General features: G+C 42.7%; 1 long non-coding RNA gene and 1 pseudogene across 1 annotated transcript in view; both read right to left on the minus strand.

Annotated features, from left to right (window-relative positions):
• The window catches only part of LOC105875138 (uncharacterized), a 79,354-nt gene that overhangs the window by 3,468 nt on the left and 52,419 nt on the right, over window positions 1–23,467 (minus strand). Inside the window, exon 3 of the long non-coding RNA XR_012922804.1 lies at window positions 22,870–23,031. This is a non-coding gene — a long non-coding RNA (uncharacterized LOC105875138). The remainder of the gene's footprint in view (window positions 1–22,869; window positions 23,032–23,467) is intronic.
• Window positions 10,161–10,995, minus strand: LOC105875120 (glyceraldehyde-3-phosphate dehydrogenase pseudogene; annotated as a pseudogene).

The raw sequence follows: 23,467 nt of genomic DNA on the forward strand, positions 1-23,467 counted from the left end.
AAGTCCTCCCTCCCAGTTAAGGACAGCATACGGATTTTTTTTAAATTTTACTTTGGCATAATATGGGGGTACAAGTGTTAAAGTTATGTATATTGCCCATTCCCCCCTCCCTCCTCGAGTAAGAGCTTCAAGCGTGTCCGTCCCCCAAACGTTGCACATCTTACTCGTTGTGTTTGTATATACCCATCCCCTCCTCCCCCCTCCCACCTGCCTGACACCCGATAAATGTTACTCCTATATGTCCACTTAGGTGTTGATTCGTTAATACCAATTTGCTGGTGAGTACATGTGGTGCTTGCTTTTGTATTCTTGAGATACTTCACTTAGTAGAATGGGTTCCAGCTCTATCCAGATATATTCAAGAGGTGCTATATCACCATTGTTTCTTAAAGCTGAGTAGTACTCCATGGTATACATATACCACATTTTATTAATCCACTCACAAATTGATGGGTACTTGGGTTGTTTCCACAGTTTTGCAATTGTGAATTGCTGCTATAAACATTTGAGTGCAGGTATCTTTTTCATAAAGTGACTTTTGATCTTTTGGGTAGATGCCCAGTAGTGGAATTGCTGGATCAAATGGTAGATCTACTTGTATCGCTTTGAGGTATCTCCATATTGCTTTCCACAGAGGTTGAACTAGTTTGCAGTCCCACCAGCAGTGTAGGAGTGTTCCTCTCTCTCTGCATCCACGACAGCATTTATTGTTTGGGGACTTTTGGATAAAGGCCATTCTCACTGGCGTTAAGTGATATTCTCGTTGTGGTTTTGATCTGCATTTCCCTGATGATTAGAGATTTTTGTTGCTGCTGTGATTGCCTTTGGGGTCTTCTTCATAAATTCTTTGCCTAGGCCAATGTCTAGAAGGGTATTTCCAACATTTTCCTCTAGGATTCTAATAGTTTCACACCTAAGGTTCAAGTCTGTTACCCAGCGTGAGTTGATTTTTGTGAGGTGAAAGGTGTGGGTCTTGTTTTAGTCTTCTACAGGTGGCTATCCAGCTTTCCCAGCACAATTTATTGAATAAGGATTCTTTTCCCCAGTGTATGTTTTTGTCTGCTTTGTCAAAGATTAGTTGGCTATATGAGGATGGTTTTATATCTGGGTTCTCTATTCTGTTCCACTAGTCAATGTCCCTGTTCTTGTGCCAGTAAAAAGCTGTTTTAATGACTATAGCCTTGTAGTATAGTTTGAAGTCTGGTAAATTGATACCTCCTATTTTGTTTTTATTGCCTAGGATTGATTTTGCTATACGGGGTCTTCTCTGGTTCCATACGAAGCATAAAATTATTTTTTCTATATCTGTGAAAAATGATGATGGTATTTTGAAGGGATTGCATTGACTCTGTAGGTCACTTTGGGTAGTATAGACATTTTAACAATGTTGATTCTGCTGACCCATGAGCATGGTATATTCTTCCATCTGTTTACATCCTCTGCTATTTCCTTCTTCAGTGTTTCATTGTTCTTCCTGTAGAGGTCTTTTATCTCCTTAGTTAAATATATTCCAAAGTACTTTATTTTCTTTGTTGCTATTTTGAAGGGAATTGAGTCTTTGATTTGGTTCTCAATTTCACTGTTGTTGGCGTATATGAATGCCTCTGATTTCTGTGTATTGATTTTGTATCCTGAGGCTTTACCAAATTCATTTATCAATTCAAGGAGTCTCATAGTTGAATCCTTGGGGTTTTCTAGGTATAATATCTGTCATCATGAGAGTTTGGTCTCTCAAAGAGTGAGAGTTTGATCTCTTCTCCCATTTGGACGCCCTTAATTCTGCTCTCTTGTCTGATTGCTGTAGCAAGGACTTCCAGCACTATATTGAATAGAAGTAGAGATAATGGGCAACCTTGTCTTGTTCCAGTTCTAAGTGGGAATGCTTTCAATTTTTCCCCATTCAGTGTGATATTGGCTGTGGGTTTGTCATATATGGCTTGTATCATTTTTAGGTAAGCCCCGTCTATGCCTATTTTGTTGACCGTTCTTATCATAAAAGGGTGTTGAATTTTGTCAAATGCTTTTTCCGCGTCTATTGAGAGGATCATATGGTCTTTGTTTTTGCTTCTGTTTATGTGGTGAATTACATTTATAGATTTGCATATGTTAAGCCATCCCTGCATCTCTGGGATGAAGCCCACTTGGTTGTGATGGATTATTTTCTTGGCAATCACTTGGATTCGATTGGCTAGGATTTTGTTGAGAATTTTTGCATCTATATTTATAAGGGATATTGGTCTATAGTTTTCTTTTTTTTGTTGCATCCTTTCCTGGTTTTGGTATCAGGGTTATGTTCGCTTCATAAAATGTGTTAGGGAGGATTCCATCCTTCTCAATGTTGTGGAATAATATCTGCAGGATAGGCACCAGTACTTCCTTGTAAGTGTGGTAAAATTCAAGTGTGAAACCATCTGGTCCAGGACTTTTCTTTTTAGGAAGGTTTTTTTATTGCTGTTTCAATTAGGTACTTGATATTGGTCTGTTCAGGAATTCTATTTCTTCTTGGTTGAACCTAGGAAGGCTGTGTGTTTCTAAGAAATTGTCCATTTCCTCCACATTTTCCAGTTTGTGTGCATAGAGGTTTTTGTGGTATTCATGAATTATATCTTGTATCTCTGTGACCTCCGTTGTAATTTCTCCTTTATTGTTCCTGATGGAGCTTATTAGAGATTTTTCTTTTCCACTTTTCATTAGTCTAGCCAAAGGTAGGTCAATTTTGTCTATTTTTTCAAAGAACCAACTTTTTGTTTTGTTAATCTTCTGTATGGTTTCCCTGTTGTCAATTTCATTTAGTTCTGATTTGATCTTAATCATTCACTTCTTCTGCTGGGTTTGGGGTTAGTCTGTTCTTTTTCTAGCTCTTTGAGATGATTCATTAGGTTGTCTATTTGTGATCATTTCAACTTTTGGATATAGGCATTTATGGAAATTAACTTTCCTCTCAGGACTGCTTTAGCTGGATATATGAAAACTCAAAACAAAGAAGGTCACTATATAATAGTGAAGGGTACAGTTCAACAAGAAGACATAACAATTCTAAATATATATGCACCCAACCTTGGTGCACTGAGATTCATAAAGCATACAGATTTTGAAAGCACCCAATACTTCATCACAATTGTCTGGTAATTCAATAATCTGCAGCCCTTAGCAAACACTAATTAAGCAAGGGCAGTTAGTAAGGCTGCCATCCTCCTCTCACCAACCCTCTTTCCCCTACCCCTGCTAAAGGGAGGCAGTGAGTGCTGGCTCCCAGAAGTGGTCTGCTTTGGGCAAAAAGGGAAGGAAAGGGGGAAGGCTAGGTCAAAAGGAAGAGAGGAATCTCAGGTCACAATAGTCAGGTCGAGGCTACTGCTACTGGCTGCTCTGGGTTGGTCTCCTTCCCACCAAGGATCTTCTAACTCTTCCTCTTTTAGGGAAGGGTATCAGAGACCCCTTTGAGAATCCAAACTAGTTTTAAGCTTGCTTACCAGGAAAATACACTGATGCTTACATTTTTACACATAGTCTCTAGACTATCTAGATTTTTAATTATAATTTCTTGCTCTAAATAATCACTTTTAAAAAAGGTCTTACATTTGTTGAGTCTTTTACAATTTAAGAAGTACTGTCCAATTGGAAACAGTGGAGTGTGGAGGTAACCATGTGGATTCTAGGATTGTGTTTGAATGCCAATGCTGCTGATCGGCTGGGTTGCCCTGTGCAAGCTATTTCACCTCCCTGCAATGAAGTTAGTAGCAGCTGCTCTTATTTACTACAGTTACTTCCATTTTACAGATGAAAAAATTGAGACTTGGAAAGACTTGACCAAACTCCACTCAAGTCAGTAAGAACTGAGATTTGAACCCAGGACTCCTGATTCTTCCTGTATTGCTCTACTTCTCTTTTAATTTTTAAAACCTGTTTTTTGTTCAAACATAACATTCATTAAAGAGAACACCTGCAAAAGTCCTAAACATTCACCCTTGATGAATGTTTACAAATGGACACACCCAAGTAGCTACCATCTAGAATATTACCAGTATGACATAAGCAATCTCACGTCCCCTCCAAATCAAACTTCCCTCAAAGTAGGTGAGCCAGATTTAGGATATAGAACTATTGCTTGAGACCTATTTATGCTAAAAAATTATTTGTTGTTTATCTGAAAATCAAATTTAACTGGGTGGCCTGTGTTTTATCTGGCAATCCTATCCAAAAAGTAACCATTATTCTGACTTTTATGACTCTAGATTAGTTTTGCCTGGTCTTGTATATCATACAGATGAAATCATATAGTGTCTACTCTTTTGATTCTGGCTCCTTTTGCTTAACATTATGTCTGTGAGATTCAACAATATAGCAACAGTTGTTTTCATTATTGCTACAGTATTCCATTGTGTACGATGTTTACATAAGTTTACAGTATACAATGAATATAAATTTATTTATTAATTGCATATTGTAAATATATGCACACGTATGTAAATATGTATGTGTTTACATATATAATGAATACAAATTTACTTATCCACTGCACTGTAGACAAAACTTTAGGTTGTTTTTAGCCAAGACAAAGAGGACTACTACGAATATTCTTGTACATGTTAATATATGAATGCATTTTGACATCTGGGATATGACATATGTTCAGCTTTAATAGATAATATCAAACTTTTTTGAAGTTCTTGAACCAATTTATATAAGAGTGTACAGAGAGATCCAGTTGTTCTACTTTTAAACTGTCATTTTTTCCCCCATTATGGTGAGTGTACAGTAGTATGTCATTGTGGTTTTAATTTTCATTTCCGTAATGACTCAAGATGTGGAGCACCCTCTCACATGCTTGTGGGCTATTTAGATGTTCTCTTTAATGAAACGCCTGTTCAAGTCTTTTGCCCATTAAAAAAAATGGGTTTTTTTATTTTTCCTATTGATTTATAAGAATTATTTCCATATTCTAGATGAGTCCCTTGTCAGACATAGGTTCTGTAAGTATCTTCTCTCTCTCTATTGCTCACCTTTCACTCTCATTATGGTGCATTTTGACAAACAGAATTTTTAAAATTTAGAAACTTCTACAGTTACTGCTTTTGTGAATATGTGTGTTATTTGAGAAATTTTTACCTACCCCAAGGTCATAAAAATATTCTATGTTACCTTTTTGAAGCATTTTTGTTTTATGTTTCGCATTTAGATCTACTGGACTGGGGTTTTGTTTGTTTGTTTGTTTGTTTTTTGTCTATGGTATGTACCTCCCATTTAATATTTAAATTATTCCCTAGCTTCATGATTCTACAGAATCCATGTTCATATTCACTAATATCATCATTAGATAGTGCCATTCAATCCAAGAAAGAATTAGGAAGCATATTCACATGTGCTGAGTCATTGTCCTTGATGCTGAGACTTTAAAACTTGAACTTGGCATGGTGGTCATTTGCTCGGGGCTCCCAGATTAACATCTTACTCCACGTGATCTGCCCAGATCCAATTAGACTCCTGATACACCTATGGTGTGTTTTCAGGTTCCCTTGCCTTAGAAGCAAGTTCTATCTTGGATTTACTTTTCAGGCTGGGGCTCCATGCCTGTCCTCTGAGGTCTGGGCAGGGAGATGGGGCACACACTCAAGAGTATTACTACTTTGGGGAAATGCTGATTGAAGGTTCAAAGGGAGAGGCTGAAATCTGGATCACATGTGAGTTGCAGGTCCCTGTGCCAAGTAAGAGCCTACATTCTAGCCAAGTCAGTGGTGGAAAAGATACGTTGTCCATTCACTTGGAGTGACTCGAAAATCCCTGGGGCAGCTAAAATGTCAGTAACAGGATAAGTAATAAACTATGAATGACTTTTATGGTACCTGATTGTATCATAACTGTTCTGCTTTGCTGCTCTCACTAGCCCTTCTAATCACTCATCAATCACATAGCTAACATTCAGCTACCAATTCCTTAGGCTGGGGAAGGTAGTGTGGATTATTAAAGAAATAGCAACCTCAACCTCAATTTCTAGGATCTGTCCTTTGGAGACTGTCAGTGCTGGTCCAGAACCTAGGGCCCTAGACCTTAATCGAGCCCAACCCACTACCCTTATACCTTGGGCTCTCCATGGCCCTTTCTCTCTGTTCCCAGTAATCACCCAGAAATCTCTTTCTTGGCTCCTGGCCCCTCCCCATGGACCAAGCAGACTCTTTTTCTTAGGATGTATCAAGTTATCTTGATTTCCTTCCCACTGGGCCCAGGACTGTTTTTGAAGATTAGGGCTCATTCTGGTTCTTCTTGCCCTAGGCCTCCTCAAGGTAGAACATCCCACACTCCCCAGGGAGCCCCAGCCCCTAACACTGACCTGCTGCTGCGTTGATGGCTGTTGTCCTGCCAGACCCATCACAACTTCCACAAGCCATGGGGGCTCGACACTGCAGGAGACCCCAGGGTCCCCAGCAGCTGCAGGCTCTGCTTACCTCTGCTCTGCTGAATTTCTGCAAGAACAAGATAAAGTGCCTGCCCTGCGGAGTCAAGCTTGCTTTCCCTGAAAAGGCCTGGGTGCGGCCTTTATTAAGGAAAATGTTTCCTTTCTGACATTTGCAGAAGGCTGTTAGGAAGGGAGCCAAAGGCTGGAGACCTGCTCTAGAGAGTAGGCCAGGCAGGTGGAGGGTGCGCGTCCCTCCATCCTCCTGACGAAGCCTAATACTTTTTTCCCAGGGCCCCATACCTACTTGGTTTGTTGTCTCTTGTTTTGTTTTTAAATGAGCCTGAGGCAGTCCACCCCACCAAAGAGAGAGGGGGAACAGGTGGTCACCATTTTTGAGAAACAGCTTTGCACACCAAACCGAGTAAGTCTCTTTACCCCAGGTTGATCAAAAATGCTCTCCAGGGCTTTCTAATCTGGACATAATTCAGGAGTTTGTGACTCTGAGGAAAAAAATGCATCTTTATTTTTACTAAATTCTAACTGAAATGTATCATTTTTTTTTTCTATTGTAAACACAAGCCACAAACCATGGCAGTATTAGCAGTAACTGACTTTAACACTACAAGAAAGGACAGATGTTTTCACATCACATTCTGATGGTTTTGGATACCTCAAAATATCATTCACATTCCTTATTCATTCCAAATTATAATAGCTATTGGGTTTGCCTTAATAAAGAAGCATATAGGTAATCATATCACATATTTGTTTTTAAGAAATATTTTGATAGGGCCGGACGCGGTGGCTCACACCTGTAATCCTACCACTCTGGGAGGCCGAGGCGGGCAGATTGCTTGAGGTCAGGAGTTCGAGACCAGCCTGAGCAAGAGCGAGACCCCGTCTCTACTATAAATAGAAAGAAATTAATTGGCCAACTAATATATATAGAAAAAATTAGCCAGGCATGGTGGTGCATGCCTGTAGTCCCAGCTACTTGGGAGGCTGAGGTAGCAGGATTGCTTGAGCCCAGGAGTTTGAGGTTGCTGTGAGCTAGGCTGACGCCACAGCACTCACTCTAGCCTGGGCAACAAAGCAAGACTCTGTCTCAAAAAAAAAAAAAAAAAAAAAAACAATTTGATAGCTGCATTTCAATATAATTTGGCTTTTTTGTAATCCTATGTGCTTTTCAATTTATTTTTAATTTTTAATTTCTTTATTAAGGTATAAATTTTATGTGCTAAACTACCAGATATTTAAAGTTGTTATGAACCATATTGTGTCCCTCCAAAATTCATAGGTTGAAGTCTTAACCACCAAGGTGACCATATTTGGAGATAGGACCTTTAAGGAGGTAATTAAGGTTAAATAAGGCCATAAGAGTGGGCCCTAATCCGACAGCACGAATGGCCTTATATGAAGCAGAAGAGACACCAGGGGTGTGCACACAGAGGAGAGACCACTTGAGGACACAGTGAGAAGGTGGCTGTCTGGAAGCCAAAGGAAAGAAGCCTCACCAGAAGCCAAACCTAGTGACACCTTGATCTTGGACTTCCAGGCTTTAGAACTGTGAGAAAATAAATTTCTGGTATTTAAGCTACCCAGTCTGTTATTTTGTTATAGCAGCCGAAGGCGACCAATACAAAAAACGTAGAATTTGATAAGTTTCGACATAAGTATATGCCCAAGAAATCATTACCACTATGAAGATAGTGAATGTATCCATCACCCTAAAAAGTTGCCTCTGCACTGGTTGGTAATTACCCAGACCCCAGTCCTCGGGAATCCACTGAGCTCTTTTCTGTCACTATAGACTAGTTTCCATTTCCTAGAACTTTGCATAAATAGACTCTTATGGTATGCATTCTTTTTTTAAATGACTTCTTTCATTCAGCGTAACTATTTTGATATTCATCCACACTGTGTATATTAATAGTCTATTCCTTCCCCTTGAGTCCTCCGCCCTCGCCAGGGGTATTCTCTTGTATGGATAAACGTCAATCCGCTTATCCCCTCGCCTGCAGATGGACACTTGCATTGCGTCCAGTTCCTGGCTATCACAAATAAAGCTACATTGAACATTAGCATATAAATCTTTGTGTGGACCTATGCTTTCATTTCTCTTGGGTAATTACCTACTGTGGAATGACTAGGTCAAATAGTGGATATGTATTTAAGAAACTCCCAACATCTTTTCCAAAGTTGTGTAACATTCCCAGTAGTAGCATATAAGCATTCCAATTGCTCCACATCCCTGCCAACACTTGGATTAGTCAGTCTCTTTAACTGTAGACATTCTAATAAGTGTGAGGTGGTATCTCACTCTGGTTTTAGTATGCATTTCCCTAATGATTAAAGACATTGAGCTTCGTTTCATGTGCTTATTTACTATCTATGTATGTTCTTGGTGATGTGTGTGCATGAATCTTTTGTTCATTTTCTATTAAATTGCTTATTTTCTTATTATTGAGTTTTGAGAGTTTTTATTTTCATTTATTTTTTTTTTAGTTTTGAGAGTTTTTATGCATTCTAGATACAAATCTTTTATCAGATATGCAACTTGAAAATATTTTCTCTTATTGTGTGGCTTATTCTTTTATTGTTTTAACAGTGGTTTTTGAAGAGCAAAAGTTCTTAATTTTGATGAAGTTAAGTTTATCAATTATTCTCTTTTGTGGATTGTCTTTTTGGTGTTCAAACTAAGAAATCTTTGTTTAACCAATCTTTGTCACAAAGATATTCTCCTGTTTTCTTTTAAAAGTTATATAGTTTTAGGTTGAACATGTAAATCCATAAACCACTTTGAATTAATTTTTGCATATGGTCCAAGCAAGGTATGGATTTAAGTTCTTTTTTCTCTCTCTCTCTCTCTCTCATACATATATCCAGTTGTTCCAACATCATTTGATGGAAAGATTATGCTTTCTCCACTGAATTGCCTTTGTATTTTTGTAGAAAATTAATTTATCATATATGTGTGAGTCTATTTCTTGCTAATATGTAGAAATATAATTTTGAAATTATCCTTTTTATTTCTGATATTTTTGCCCCCAAATCTATCTAATGCTAATATAGCTATGTCACCTTTCTTTTGATTCATGTTAGCATTGCATATTTTTGTCAATTCTTTTGCCTTTAATCTCTTTATGTCTTTACATTTAAAGTCATATTTTGTAGATATCAAATATATATCTTTTTAAATTTAATCTGACAATCTCTGCCTTTTTATTGAGGTGTTTATACCATTTACAATTAATGTGAGTGTTGCTATGGTTGGGTTTAAATCTACCATCTTGCTGTTTGTTTTCTATTTGTCATGCCTGTTATTTGTTCCTTTTTTTCCCTCTTTTTCACCTTCTTTTGAGTTAAATGAACATTTTTATGGTTCCATTTTATCACCTTTGTTGGCTTATTAGCTATAAGTCTTCATCGTGTTACTTTGATGGATTGCTTTAGGGTTAATAGTATATACCTTTAACTTATCACAATCTACCTTCAAATGTTTTTTGTTTTTTGTTTTTGAGACAGAATCTTGCTCTGTTGCCCAGGCTAGAGTGCTGTGGCATCAGCCTAGCTCACAGCAATGTCAAATTCCTGGGCTCAAGTGATCCTCCTGCCTCAGCCTCCAGGATAGCTGAGACTATAAGTGCATGCCACCACAACTGGTAAGTTTTCTATTTTTAGTAGAAATGGGGTCTTGCTCTTGCTCAGGCTGTTCTTAAACTCGTGAGCTCAACAGATCCTCCTACCTTGGCCTCTGAAAATGCTAGGATCAGAGGCATGAGGCACCACACTCAGCCTTCACTACCTTCTAAATGTCACCATATTTCATAGGCTTCTCCAGATAGCAGGTCAGGTCCACAGCCGGCACAATGGCAATGAGGATACGGAAAGCCGTGCCAGTGAACTTCCTATTCAGCTGGGGGGTGACCCTGCCCACAGCCTTGGCTGCGCCAGTCAAGGCAGCAGTGATGTTCTGGACAGCCCCATGGCCATCAAGCCACATCTTCCCAGAGGATCTATCCACAGTCTTCTGGGTGGTGGTGACAGCATGGACTGTGGTCATGAGTCCCTCCATGATGCCAAAGTTGTCATCATGGATGACCTTAGCCAGGGGGCTAAGCAGTTGGTGGTGCAGGAGGCATTGCTGACAATGGTGAGGTTGTTTTTGTACTTCTCGTGGTTCATGCCCATCACAAACATGGGGGCGTCAACAGAGGGGGCAGAGATGATGACCCTTTTGGCTCCACCCTCTAGAGCAGCCCCAGCCTTCTCCAAGGTGGTGAAGATGCCAGTGGGCTTCACAATGTAAGCGGCACTTGCTTTGCCCCATTTGATTTTGGTGGGATCTCATTCCTGGAAGACGGTTATGGGATGTCCTTTGATGACAAGCTTCCTGTTCTCAGTCTTGACTGTGCCATGGAACTTGCCCTGGGTGGAACCAGACTGGACTGTGTAGATCGTGTTATTGAGGTCAATAAAGAGGTCATTGGTGGCAACATTATCCACTTTCCCAGAGTTAAAAGCAGCCCTGGTGACCAGGCGCCTAATACAGCCAAAGCCTTTATTCTGACCCTTCACCATGGTGTCTTGGTGACACACTGGTGCTGCAGGGGAAGATGGAGCTGTCTGTTGAATGGCAAAACCAAAGAGCCTCTTACCTTTTCTTACCCTCAGTTTTCTTATTTACAAAATAGAGATAATGACCGTATGTATCTCATACTGTTGTGAGGATGCAATGAAGCAATGCATGTGAAGCACATAGCATAGTGCCTGCCACCTCTTACAGTAAAGGTTCAATCAGTGGGAGCGATTGATCATCATCCTCATCTTTTTCAAGTTCATATACTGTGTCCTCTTAGTGCCTTCAAGGTCTTGTATCCTGTGCTTGTGAACGAAAGGGTTAACTCCCTGGAAGGGGCCTTCTAGTTCCTGGTAGAGTACAGCTCTGAGAGCAGGGATCAAATGACTTCCGGATTTTCCTTTCCAAGCCAGTGGCTAGGGGCTCTGACTGCCCCACCTGCCCCAGAAAGGGGTGGGAGCCAGTTCAAGGAGGAGCCAGGTGGAACTGGATTTTCTTCCCCTGTTGCTTCAGCAGAGTTTTTCTTTTAGTCCTTTGTTCTCCTAAACAAAGCAAGAGGAAAACTTCCCCAACTGGTAAATACCATGGCTACAAACCCAGGCTGCGGCAACGTGCTAAGCAGCTTTCACCTGTGGAGGGCACAGAGCCCCTGTGTCTGTGGCTGCCTGGCATAGACAAGAATGCAGTGAGTATTGTTGAGCAAATGAATGAAATGAATGAATGAGTGGATGAGCAGAATGAATGAGGTCTCTTTCCAGTCCAAACAATCATTGCATCCTGCAAAGAGGCTAAACCCTGATTCCTCCTTCCCTCTTCCTGTTCACTCTTCTCCACCAGCCTCCCCTCATTTGCTACTGAGGCAAGGTAGGGGCTTTTAAGAGTCCTGTCATCAGTGACTATTTCCCTCAGGCCTGGAAAACAGAGCTATTCAAAGCAAACAGTTGGATGAGCACCTATAGGATTATGCCAGAGAAATAGTACTAAGGAGATCTCAGGTGGTTAAATATCAATAGCTGTGTACTGGACTATTTACTACATTACTCAATCTCTGTCAATTGAAAATGTCAAGGAATGCAATTTGTGAAGGAGATAACCTCCTTTCTTACACTTAAGCTTAGTCGGATTTTTTTTTTTTTTTCTTTGAGACAGAGTCTTACTCTGTCGCCCTGGGTAGTATGCAGTGGCGTCATTATAGCTCACTGCAACCTCAAACTCCTGGGCTCAAGCGATCCTCCTGCCTCAGCCTCCCATGTAGCTGGGACTATAGACATGTGCCACAATGCCCAGCTAATGCTAATTTTTCTATTTTTAGTAGAGAGGGGGTGGTGATGGGGAGGCTTACTCTTGCTCAGGCTGGTCTCAAACTCCTGACTTCAAGTGATCCTCCCGTCTTGGCCTCCCAGAGTGCTAGGATTACAGGCATGAGCCACTGTACCCAGCCTTAGATGAATAATTCAAGGCAGATAATCATAGATGTCAAGTAAATTTAAGACAAAGTCTTTCCACCTCTTTTGAGGACTCTTGTCTGGGGCCTGAGAGATTAGAATATTAGGAAAGATCTGTCACAAAAGGCATCAACCTGGCCTGTTCTACAGCCAGATACCTTTTTGCCCAAAACAGAAAAGAAAAAAATCTCAGAGGACAAGAAGGCAAAGACAGTGGACATTGCCTTGATTGAAGAAAGCAGCGGCTTAAGCAGCTTCCTGGGTGTGGAATGACATCATGTGCTTTGGGGAACGTATTAAGTTGCTCCCCGTGTTCCTTGATAGCTGCTCTAGATGTGAATGATGCAATTCTGGATTGATATGTTAAGGACTTCAATGACCTTCTGTCTGCTTCTTTGCAACATCTGAACTGTCTTATTTATGCTTACGGCTAGATGGCTCATTGTGCATGGAAACACAGTCGTCCCTTTGAATAAAAATAAAAACAGCCAAATTAGGATGCCTGGTTAGCATTTATCCAGGAATAATGCTATCTGGGAATTTTGACTGTAGATTCTTTGTGTATATATATATATATATATATATATATATATATATACACACACACACACATATATAATGACTATAATGATAGAACTGTGTACTTTTAGCTTTCAAAGTATTTTCATATCCATTTTCTCGTTTCATCTTTAAGAGAAGGTGGATGGGAAATATAACTCCCCTTAAAATGAGGATACTTATTAGTGTCATTTATGGAAATGGCAACTGAAGTCCAAAAAGCTTAAGGGACTTCTCCATGGGAATTAAGAAGGGAAGAGGAGCAGAAATAGGTGATTTGAAATCCACGCTCTTAGCTTGTTTTATTTAAAAACAAAACAAAACAAAACTAAATGCATACACAGAATTCCATTGCAGGCAATAAGAATGTACTAAAAAGACATTTTTACCTTCTCATAAGGTGGTTATGATTATAAAAATCACCTGGGGACTTTGGCCTTCACCCCAGAAATGCAGATTCAGTAAGGCTAGGAGGGGCCCAGGAATCCGCAGGGTTAATGAGCTTCCCCAAGAGATTCTGAGGCAGGTTCCTTGGATTGTATTTGGAGAGCTAGATACTAAGATTTTTCTTTGCTGAATCGATTCAGGCCAAATCAAGAATATTTGGACTCTTACTCTATCTCCAGAGCAACAAAGCCACTTCTGAAGATCATAGTTTGCTTATTCCTGTGATTTTTTCCCCAACAATTCATAGGTAATGACTGTCCCTAAATTCTAGGCAAATCCAAACCTCAACTATATTGTACACTGTTGTCTTACAGTGAGATCGTGAATGAGAGCTCACAGCCTGAACACTCTTTGTTCAGGGACATTTACACACATACCCATAAGAATTCCACCCTGAACAACTGAAATTTCAGACTGTGGATTGAAATATTGAGACTTTTTATGTGCAAAAGGCTGTCTGAATTCTTCTTCACTAGTTATGCTGGAAATTATACGGCCAGATGTCTATTTTCAGCAAGCAACCGTGAACTCTAGAAAGTTTAAGCTGCTGTATGATATGAGTTATTAATTCACTAGATCAATTACCAAAGGGTTCTGGTGGTCAGTCAAGAGAAATATGACAGCTAAATTCCACTCTGACTCAAGCCAGACATTTTTACAGGCATCGTTTCTGAGAGCCTGAGAAATTCTAGTATTCCACTTTCACTGATTCATAAGTCACTTCTCCATTACTCAGTCACATCAGGATGGTTACTGATCACTGGCATGCGGTTCCAACCCTGTTTAGTAGTTACTTTAAATCATGGTTACTGTGTTCTCAGTTGTGGTTTGAATGTATTGACAGTGCAGCTATATGCATGAAAATAGGTCCTGTTTTCACAACGTAGAGCAGGACTTCTCAACCATGGCTAATATCAGAGTCACCTATGAAGCTTTTAGAAATATCCAGATGCTAGAGACCCACCCCGGGCTTAGTGACTCAGAATCTCCTGGGATGGAGCTTGGGTGTGTTTGTTTATTTGTCCTTACTTTTTTTTTTTTTTTTTTCCCCAAGCTTCCCGGGGAGTCCTCCCCCTCCCTAACCCTCCCCCTACGCTCACCCTTAAGAAAGGGCTGATATGTTTTTGTGCTTTTCATAGTAATAAGATCTACCATTTGTGAAGGCCTCCCGTGTGCTGGGGGCTTTGCCTGTAACGTATCCAATCCTCCTAACAACTCTGTAGGGTAGGAATGGTCACCTTGCACATATTACAAATTTAAGCAAAATGTCCTAAGTCACTAAGTCCAAATCTATACTCTTTTGACATAAAAATCCATCATTACTTAAGAGGCTCAGTGTTTAGCAAGATGAATTACTTTGCTCAGTAGAGTAGCAGATACACCTGTGGATATTTTTCTTTCTGGAAAAAAGTCCCACTCCCCTCCTTCCTTTTTCTTATCCTTCAATTCTCAGATAGCATTTCCTTATGCTGCTTTCTGTGAGACCCCAGCCCAGGCCAGCTTCCCCTTCTTTGTGTTCCCACTCTGATCTGTGCTGGACCTTACATTGTGCTGCAATTGTTTGTCTCCTTCTCTGTCTATATTCCTCAAAAGACTATATTGTCCCAGAGGGCAGACACCAACACTCATCACTGAATCCCTAGCTAGTCATCTAGTTGAGTACTTGGCTCATATAAATGCTCAATCGATATCTGTTGAATGAATGGATGAGTGGACAGATGGACAGACGGATGCATGAATGGAGACATGAATGATTGTGGACTGAATTAACTGGTAGTGGCAGCCAAGGGAGCAAAAAATGAAGATATGACTAAAAAAATTTTGGAATTCTTTGAATAGAAGAATCAATTAAAAAGGACTTAGAATCCTGTTAGTAAAATGAATGAAGACTCAGAGCAAACATATTAATAATTTGGGACATAAATATACATGAAACCTCTCATGCCCTTAGGGGAACATTTAGGTTACAAATGAATGAATGGTTTCACTCATCTTTTCTTTTTTTTTTGAGACAGAGTCTCACTCTGTCCCTTGTGCTAGAGTGCCGTGGTGTCATCATTGCTCACAGCAACTTCAAACTCCTGGACTCAAGCGATCCTCCTGCTTCAGCCTCCCGAGTAGCTGGGACTACAGGCCTCACCACTATGCCTGGCTAATTTTTTCTATTTTTGGTAGAGACCGGGTCTCACTCTTGCTCAGGCTGGTCTCAAACTCCTGAGCTCAAGGGATCCTCCCGCCTTGGCCTCCCAGAGTGCTAGGATTACAGGCGTGAGCCACCAGACTGGCCCATCTATTGTTCTTATTCAATAGTAATAACAATACCACCTTGGTTTTATACAATCTTTTACCCCCCAAGAGGTTAAATCACTCAGCAGATGACAGAGTTTGTCACTTCCCATTTCAAAGAACTTTCTCAACTCTCTGGTTATTCCAAGCGCTCGAAGAGAAAGAAGGCGGAAGGGAGAATAAAGGCCATCTGTATGGCGAAGTCGGAAGCTCCCTCGCCCTGTTGCTCCATAGTGGTTCATATAAAGAGAAAAGGTTTTGAAATAATGGCTGGTCTTCAAGACTAACAAAGGGCATCTTAGGAAACAAAGCAAAACCAAGAATAGCATAATAGGGCAAGGAAGGCAGCTTGCTGTATGGAAGAAGGGAGTATTAAGAGGCATGGAAGCCCCTTGGGGTTATCTAGGACTCAGGGTAACCTGTGTAAAAAGAAGAGCCTCATGCTACCATGGACTGGTCTTCAAAGAGCACTAAAAGGCAGATTAAGAAAATTCCAAACACTCTATATGCCTGCACGTACACACACGCGTGCACACACACACATACACACACGCGTGCACGCACACACGCATACACACACATGTGTGCATGCAAGTGCCCCTACCTTAATACCATCTTCATTTCTTTCCCTCCTCCTCTTCTTTAATACTGCATAACAAGGAGTTTCATGTAAGATTAAACCCATTTTCAACATTAGAGTGAAGACCAGCCTCCCCACCAAAACCAGAACATTTTTTTCCTCATTATCACCTCATTACGATGCCCCTAAGGTCCTTACTCTTTATATGACGATATCATACGAGGAACAGGTCCCGTATGCCTGCGATGAAGCATGACTGATATTTAAGACCAAAAACTCGAGAGCATTTGATTGCTTTCGCATTTATTCAGAATGGCACTTTTATGCGAGGCCGTAAAGTGGCGAATTTCCTCTCCAGAGCTGAGAGTGTGTGAGTTGGGGCAGGTGGTTGTGTGAAGGCCGAGGGTAGCATGGGGCAGCTCTGAGTACGGCCACTGGAGCCAAACAAGAGACTATGTGTAACTTCCCTGTAAATTGCCGTGTTCCTGTTACCAAATCCCATTGCCACCTCTGAGAAATAGAAGAGAGGAGGAAGTGACATCAATGAGGGGAAAAGTCAGATGAAAGCAAATTGTCCCTAACTAATATGAGTCATACACCTTTCGACCAACAAGTTCTGAGAAAAGAAAGCCGTCGTTACCTGAATTTAACCTCTGAGACTCCAAACGCTGGGATACTTAGGACATGAGACTTCATGTAATGATGGAAAGATTCCCACCCACACGAATATACTCTGTACATGGAATCTCCAATTTTGGCCATGATCTCAAACTCATCCATCATTTTGGCCTTTGGAAGGGGGTGGGGGAAAAACCAGTTGTGGCTCCAAGTTGAGTGAGCGTACTGTTCAATCTCCATACGTGCAGCACGTTTCCGGATGTGGGTAGTGAATGATTCCTTAATCTTAAAAACACTGCCAGGTTAATGCCCTGTGACCTCCCACACAAGCAGATTGAAGTTCCTACATTTTATTTTTTTCTGTAAACAGATTTTTTAAAATTATTTTTTCTATTTTATTTTATTTTATTTTATTTTATTTTTGAAACAGAGTCTCACTCTGTTGCTTGGGCTAGAGTGCCGTGGCGTCAGCCTAGCTCACAGCAACCTCAAACTCCTGGGCTCAAGCAATCCTACCGCCTCAGCCTCCCAAGTAGCTGGGACTACAGGCATGCGCCACCATGCCTGGCTAATTTTTTCTCTATATATTTTTAGTTGGCCAATTAATTTGTTTCTATTTTTAGTAGAGACAGAGTCTTACTCTTGCTCAGGCTGGTTTTGAACTCCTGACCTTGAGCTATCTGCCCTCCTCAGCCTCCCAGAGTGCTAGGATCACAGGCATGAGCCACCACGCCTGGCCTGTATTTTCTTATTAGAAATTTCAGCACTGCCAGTGAGGAAGGGAAGAAAATCGAAATATAAAAGAAAATGACAGCAGAAGTATAAAAGGAAAAAGGGAAAGGGAGGCTGAGACAGAAAGAAAGGAAACGACGTCTTCAATGGAAGAGGAGTTCAAAGATTCCTTCCAGATTTCTCAATTTTTGAGCCTGGATTAAAAAACCAGCATGGCGGCACATCCCCCACAGGCCCTGGCTGAATGTGACAGTCCCAGGCAGCAACAGAGAGTTATGGAGGAAGGGACAGAATAGGCTTTGCGGATTGGGGCTGGGAGAGGAGCAGGCTTCCGGGAGGCCATAGGAAATCTCAAACCCTGCTTAGTTTCCTGTCACTCTGCTGAGCCCTCCCCTCCGGGGAAGCCAGGCCCGCCAGACACAGAATAACAGCTCAGTGACCTGAACCAGGTGCCAATTTTCAACTCAGTCCTTTTCTTGCTTCTCAAATTGCAGCATTTAATGAGGTAAAACATCAGATTACGGAGAACTTTTTTATTTCTTTTTTTTTTTCTTTTTAATGAGAATTCAGGGAAGTTTTCGGGTTAGCTGAGAAGTATGAAAGTATTTAACCTCCACTCAGCGAACTGCCCTTTATTAACATTTTCCCTTCTCCTGTTGTTCACAAAACTGCACTTTCTCAAAACAAGTTCACCATTTGGCGTTTGGACCTGGTTATAACCAGACGGTGCATGTCACCGTTAGCGCATACAAATCAGCCTGGAGCTGCATTTAAGGACCGGAGGATTCTTCAGAGTAAATGCCTCTGGAAGGGGAGAAGAGCAAAATGTCGTTGCTCTATGAGGGAAAACGTGGCTGCTCAGACAGTGACCGATGCAGATGATGTCCAACACCTCCCTGCTTATGACGGCTCGTTGTTTGCACGGAGACCCGCAGTTTGGGAAGGATGATCCAGAAGATCTTCCATAAATGCCACTGAAGAGTGGCTTTTTGGCTTGACTTTTTCTTTTCTTTTTTTGGGGACGGCGTCTCACTCTGTTGCCCAGGCTAGAGTACAGTGTCACGATCATAGCTCACAGCAACCTCAAACTCCTGGGCTCAAGCGCTCCTCCTGCCTCAGCCTCCCAAATAGCTGGGACTACAGCTGTGCACCACCACGCCTAGCTAATTCTTCTATATTTTTGTAGAGACTGAGTCTCACTCTTGCTCAGGCTGGTTTTGAACTCCTGGCCTCAAGTGATCCTCCCACCTCCGCCTCCCAGAGTGCTAGGATTACAGGTGTGAGCTACTGCACCTAGTCCTTTTTTTACTTTTTGCAAGGCCAACGCTTTATTTTGCCCTCTTCCCAAGGAGACACATGGCTGTGATAAGATGGGTGGAATAAGAAATAGTAAAGAGCTCAAACGAGAACACTACCTTCTCCTCCATGTGCTACCAGAAGATAGAAAGCAGAAAACCTTATCCCTAAAATCATAGATTTTTAGAAGTGGAAGCCATCTGTAGCGGACACCTGCTATTCATGCCTTCCCAGCATCAGCATCCCTTCTCCCTTTCCCCCTCTTTTGCTTGCAGCACCCTGATTTGTCTCTGGGAAACTAACACTGTTATACCTTAAGACCTTTGGATGGGGCTGACCTGCCCCTACCTCCAAAGGGCAGACATACAACCCAGGCCCAGACAATGAGTATATTCTATTCCTCCAGCCCTGAGACTTCATTTAGGATGGACACATGAATCTCATCAGTCTAAAGAGAATTTTTTTTGGGGGGGGGATCTATTAAAATAGAACTATATTTCTAATGGAAGTGCTAGCTGTAAGGACAATGTCAGCCTGGAGCTACTGGAGTCACCATATGGCATGCCTGATCGTGAGAGTGTGAGGAAGAGGCCAAATCATGGAAACTTTGCTTAAACCCCTGGATCCAGCTGTACCTGAAACTAACTGATCTCTGAATTTTTCAATTATGTGAACAAATACATCCAGTTTTGGGCTTAAGCCTGTTTGAGTTGTCTATTTGCAACCGAAAAGAGTCACAGCTAATCTACCACCCAGTTCTTTCATTTTACTAGTCCAAATCAGAGAATGGCTTATTCAACATCTCAAAGTCAGGAACAGAACAGTACTAGCATCTAAGCCCTCTTGATGTCCAGTCTAGGGCTCTTTCTAAAAACTGTTCACAATTATTCTTCCTACTTATTTGAGGCAGCATAGCACAGTTATTCCAGGCTTGTTGAAATCACAATAACACGAGCTGACCATGTTTTGTCAGAATGTGGCAGCGAGGACCTGTTAGGACGGACAGGACTGGCCCTCCATATCTGACGGTTTAATTACAGGCAGTTATGACGGCCCCATTGTTCACAGTGAGAGGGGACTCAAACACTCTATCCCTCAACCTTTCTTTCTTTCTTTAGTGGATGGAGACAGTCTGTTTGCCAAACACCCTGATACACGAGTCCGGGGTTCCCTGACACACACAGATATGTCTATGCTGTTAAAATACCGAAGCATGTTTCTCCTGATTGGCAAAGAGCCACTGAGCTCTTCCTGCTGCCCTGGTCTCTTCCCTGGGTCCCCTTCCCCCAGACCTCCTGGGCATTTGGTCATCACAGGCCTAAACCTTGGCCACCAGGGGGGGTCTTCTGAGCCCTCCTCCAGCACCATGGCCGGGGGCCCCTCTGATTGGTCATGCCTGTGCCCAGTGGGTTGTTCAGTATTTTAAATGTCAGCTCTGTAGACACCGGAACACATAGCCCATCCCTCGGGGCAAACGTGAGACAGAGAAGGTGTGACTTCTTTCTCTTCACTGAGCGGCAGAGGACTCCTACCATGAGTTTGAAAACTTTTTGCACCTTCTCATCCGTCCCCACAAAGATTGTGGCTCACAGTGGTTTTACAGGGGAACGAATGTCGGACCAGGACTAGTGCACCTGGGTGCTAATCCCAGTTCTCACCCCAAACTTCTGTGGACCCAACACTTTACTTCTCTGAAGCCCGTGCATGAGAAATCTAGGGGCAATGGCTGCCCGGTCTACATCCCTGAAATGCTATGCAGATGGCACTTAGCAAAGGGTTCTGCAAAGCACCGGTGGACAAGGCGTTGTTATCTTGCCATAAAGAGGCAGTTTTAGCTGTCACCAAGGTCAGGCATAGTTCTAAATCCTTGACTTTGGGCTGTCTTCAGAGACTTCAGGCTTACTCGTGACATATCACTACCCTGAGGCCACATAGCTACAGTGGTTGTAGCATAGCCTTTGGAATCAGAACGTGGTGGGTTCAAATCCTGACTCTCTTGCTCAGCAACTCTGTGACTTAAGTTTCCTCTTATGTAAAAGACTATGTTAATAATAACTATTAGTTGGCTGGATGTGGTGGCTCACGCCTGTGTAACCCCAGCACTTTGGGAGGGTGAAGCGAGAGAACTGCTTGAGGCTAAGAGTTGGAAACCCTCCTGGACAGCAAACATATTAAGACCCAGTCTCTACAAAAAAAATTTAAAGATTAGCCAGGAGTGATGGTGCACACCCGAAGTGCTAGCTACTCGGGAGGCTGAGGCAGGAGGACTGGAAGATGCTAGAGTCCAGGAGTTTGGGGTTGCAGGGAGCTATGATCATAGTACTATACCCTAGGCTGGGCGACAGAGTAAGACCCAGTTTCTAAACATAATTATAATAATAATAATAACTATTGGCTACAGTTAAGTATTTCCAAATATTACATGGGACATACTTATACTAAAAAAAAAAAATCATTGTTTATCTAGAATTCAAATTAAATGGGTGTCCTGAATCCTATCTGGCAAGTCTACACAGGAAGTCCTTAGCACAGAGGCTGGCATGTAAGAAATATCAAACAATGGGGGAGTTCCTACGGGGGTGTAGCTGAAGGAGAGCGCGGTGGGTCTGCGGACAGAGAGCTGCGGCGGGGACGGACTGAGACATCCTGCATCACCAGCGTCGCCTGAGCTTGGTGGGGGTTTCTGAAGGCCGAGGCGGGGAGAAGTGGGACTTGGAGGTGGGGCCCTTTGGCCTTCATCTGAGTTTGGGTCCTTGCTCTGGGTTTACAGCACCCATGTGGCCCTGGTGTCCTGTGGTCCCCAGATCCCCGGGGGTTGCCCCGAGGGACTGGACCAGGCCCACCCAGTGGCCCCAGCCGCTGCCGTTAACCCCTTGGAGGCCAGTGCTGCTGCCATGCCCACAGCCCCTGGGGGCTGCCTGGCCGGGGAGGACAGCGTGTACCCAGGCCTCGGAGCACACTGTGTCCTCTGACTAGATGTTCCCGGAACATTCCGTCGCAGTCATGCAGTGCAGGAGAGAGAGTGAAAAAACAAAAAACCCAAAAATACCCCGGGCTCTCCATGAGGAGGAACAAAAGGGAAGGAGGAAAGAAAAACAGATCCGAAATGGAGGCTTGTACCAAGTCACACCGGGTTGAAGAGCCAACGTAACAAAGAGGACAAAGGAGCCGTCAGAGCCCAAAGTCTTCCTGCGGCGACGTTGCCAGCACTTGCCCGAGAGCAAGAGCTGTTGGTCTGGGACGCCAGCACCTTCCAGGCCCTCTCTTCTCCACCCAGCAGCTCTCCACAGGTGACACTCTGCAGAGATCTGCCTCCCCGGTAGGTACAGGCTGCCTGGTTGTCTTACGCACCTACTGCCTCAGTTTCTTACTTTGCTAAGTGGGGATAAAGCCACAGCGCTACTTGCTCATTAGACTCACAGCTTATCTGTTTTGCTTATTAATACGGTAGTTAAGAGCATGGATTTTTTTTTTTTTTTTTTTGAGACAGAGTCTCGCTTTGTTGCCCAGGCTAGAGTGAGTGCCGTGGCGTCAGCCTAGCTCACAGCAACCTCAAACTCCTGGGCTCAAGCGATCCTGCTGCCTCAGCCTCCTGAGTAGCTGGGACTACAGGCATGCGCCACCATGCCCGGCTAATTTTTTATATATATATATATCAGTTGGCCAATTAGTTTCTTTCTATTTATAGTAGAGACTGGGTCTCGCTCTTGCTCAGGCTGGTTTTGAACTCCTGACCTTGAGCAATCTGCCCGCCTCGGCCTCCTAGAGAGCTAGGATTACAGGCGTGAGCCACCGCGCCCAGCCAAGAGCATGGATTTTTAAGATGGATCAAAGTTTGAATTCTGGCTTTGCCGCTTACTTTGTGCTTTGGGACAAGTGCGTCGTCATTAACCCCTCTTGGCCTCAGTTTCTTTGGCTGTAAAAAGGATCTGCTTACCTCTCCTGCCCCATTAGATCGTTGTAAGGAACCAGCCAGCACGGTCAGGTTGGCTGCCTTCTGAATTCCCCGGAGATGTATCCAACGTGCAAAGTGTGGTCTCATCCCTGGCAAGCACTCAGTCAGTGGTGGCCCTTGTGACTTCCCGAGCACCCCAGGTGCCTAGAAGCCGAGGAGACACAGATTCAGTTGACAACATTCCATGCCTTCCAGGGTTTTGCAATTTGGTGGGGAAGACAGACTATTAAATCATTAGAGAAAAAGATGCAAATACTTTCCTATAATTACACTACAGAGTGTGTGGTTCCAGATGTAAATGCTGTGGCCATGGGCTTGCACGGGGGTGGGGGGTGGGGGTGGGGGGTGGAGAAAGGGCAGCAAGAGGGTGCAGGAGGTGATGCTGAGGCACTGGGAGACATGAGCGGGACAACTGGCTGGTGGGGTGACCTTAAAGACGGTGCCCCGCCAGGGGCTGGAGGCGACATCCCCAGGCTATAAAGCGAGTCACCTTTGCCTTATTCTTTAGAGTAGCATGTTTTGAGGGAAAAGATCCTAACCCAAGCTGTGTGATTGCAGCAGCCATTCCTCCCCGCCTATC

Source organism: Microcebus murinus, chromosome 14 (assembly GCF_040939455.1).
Source record: "Microcebus murinus isolate Inina chromosome 14, M.murinus_Inina_mat1.0, whole genome shotgun sequence".
NCBI lineage: Eukaryota > Metazoa > Chordata > Mammalia > Primates > Cheirogaleidae > Microcebus > Microcebus murinus.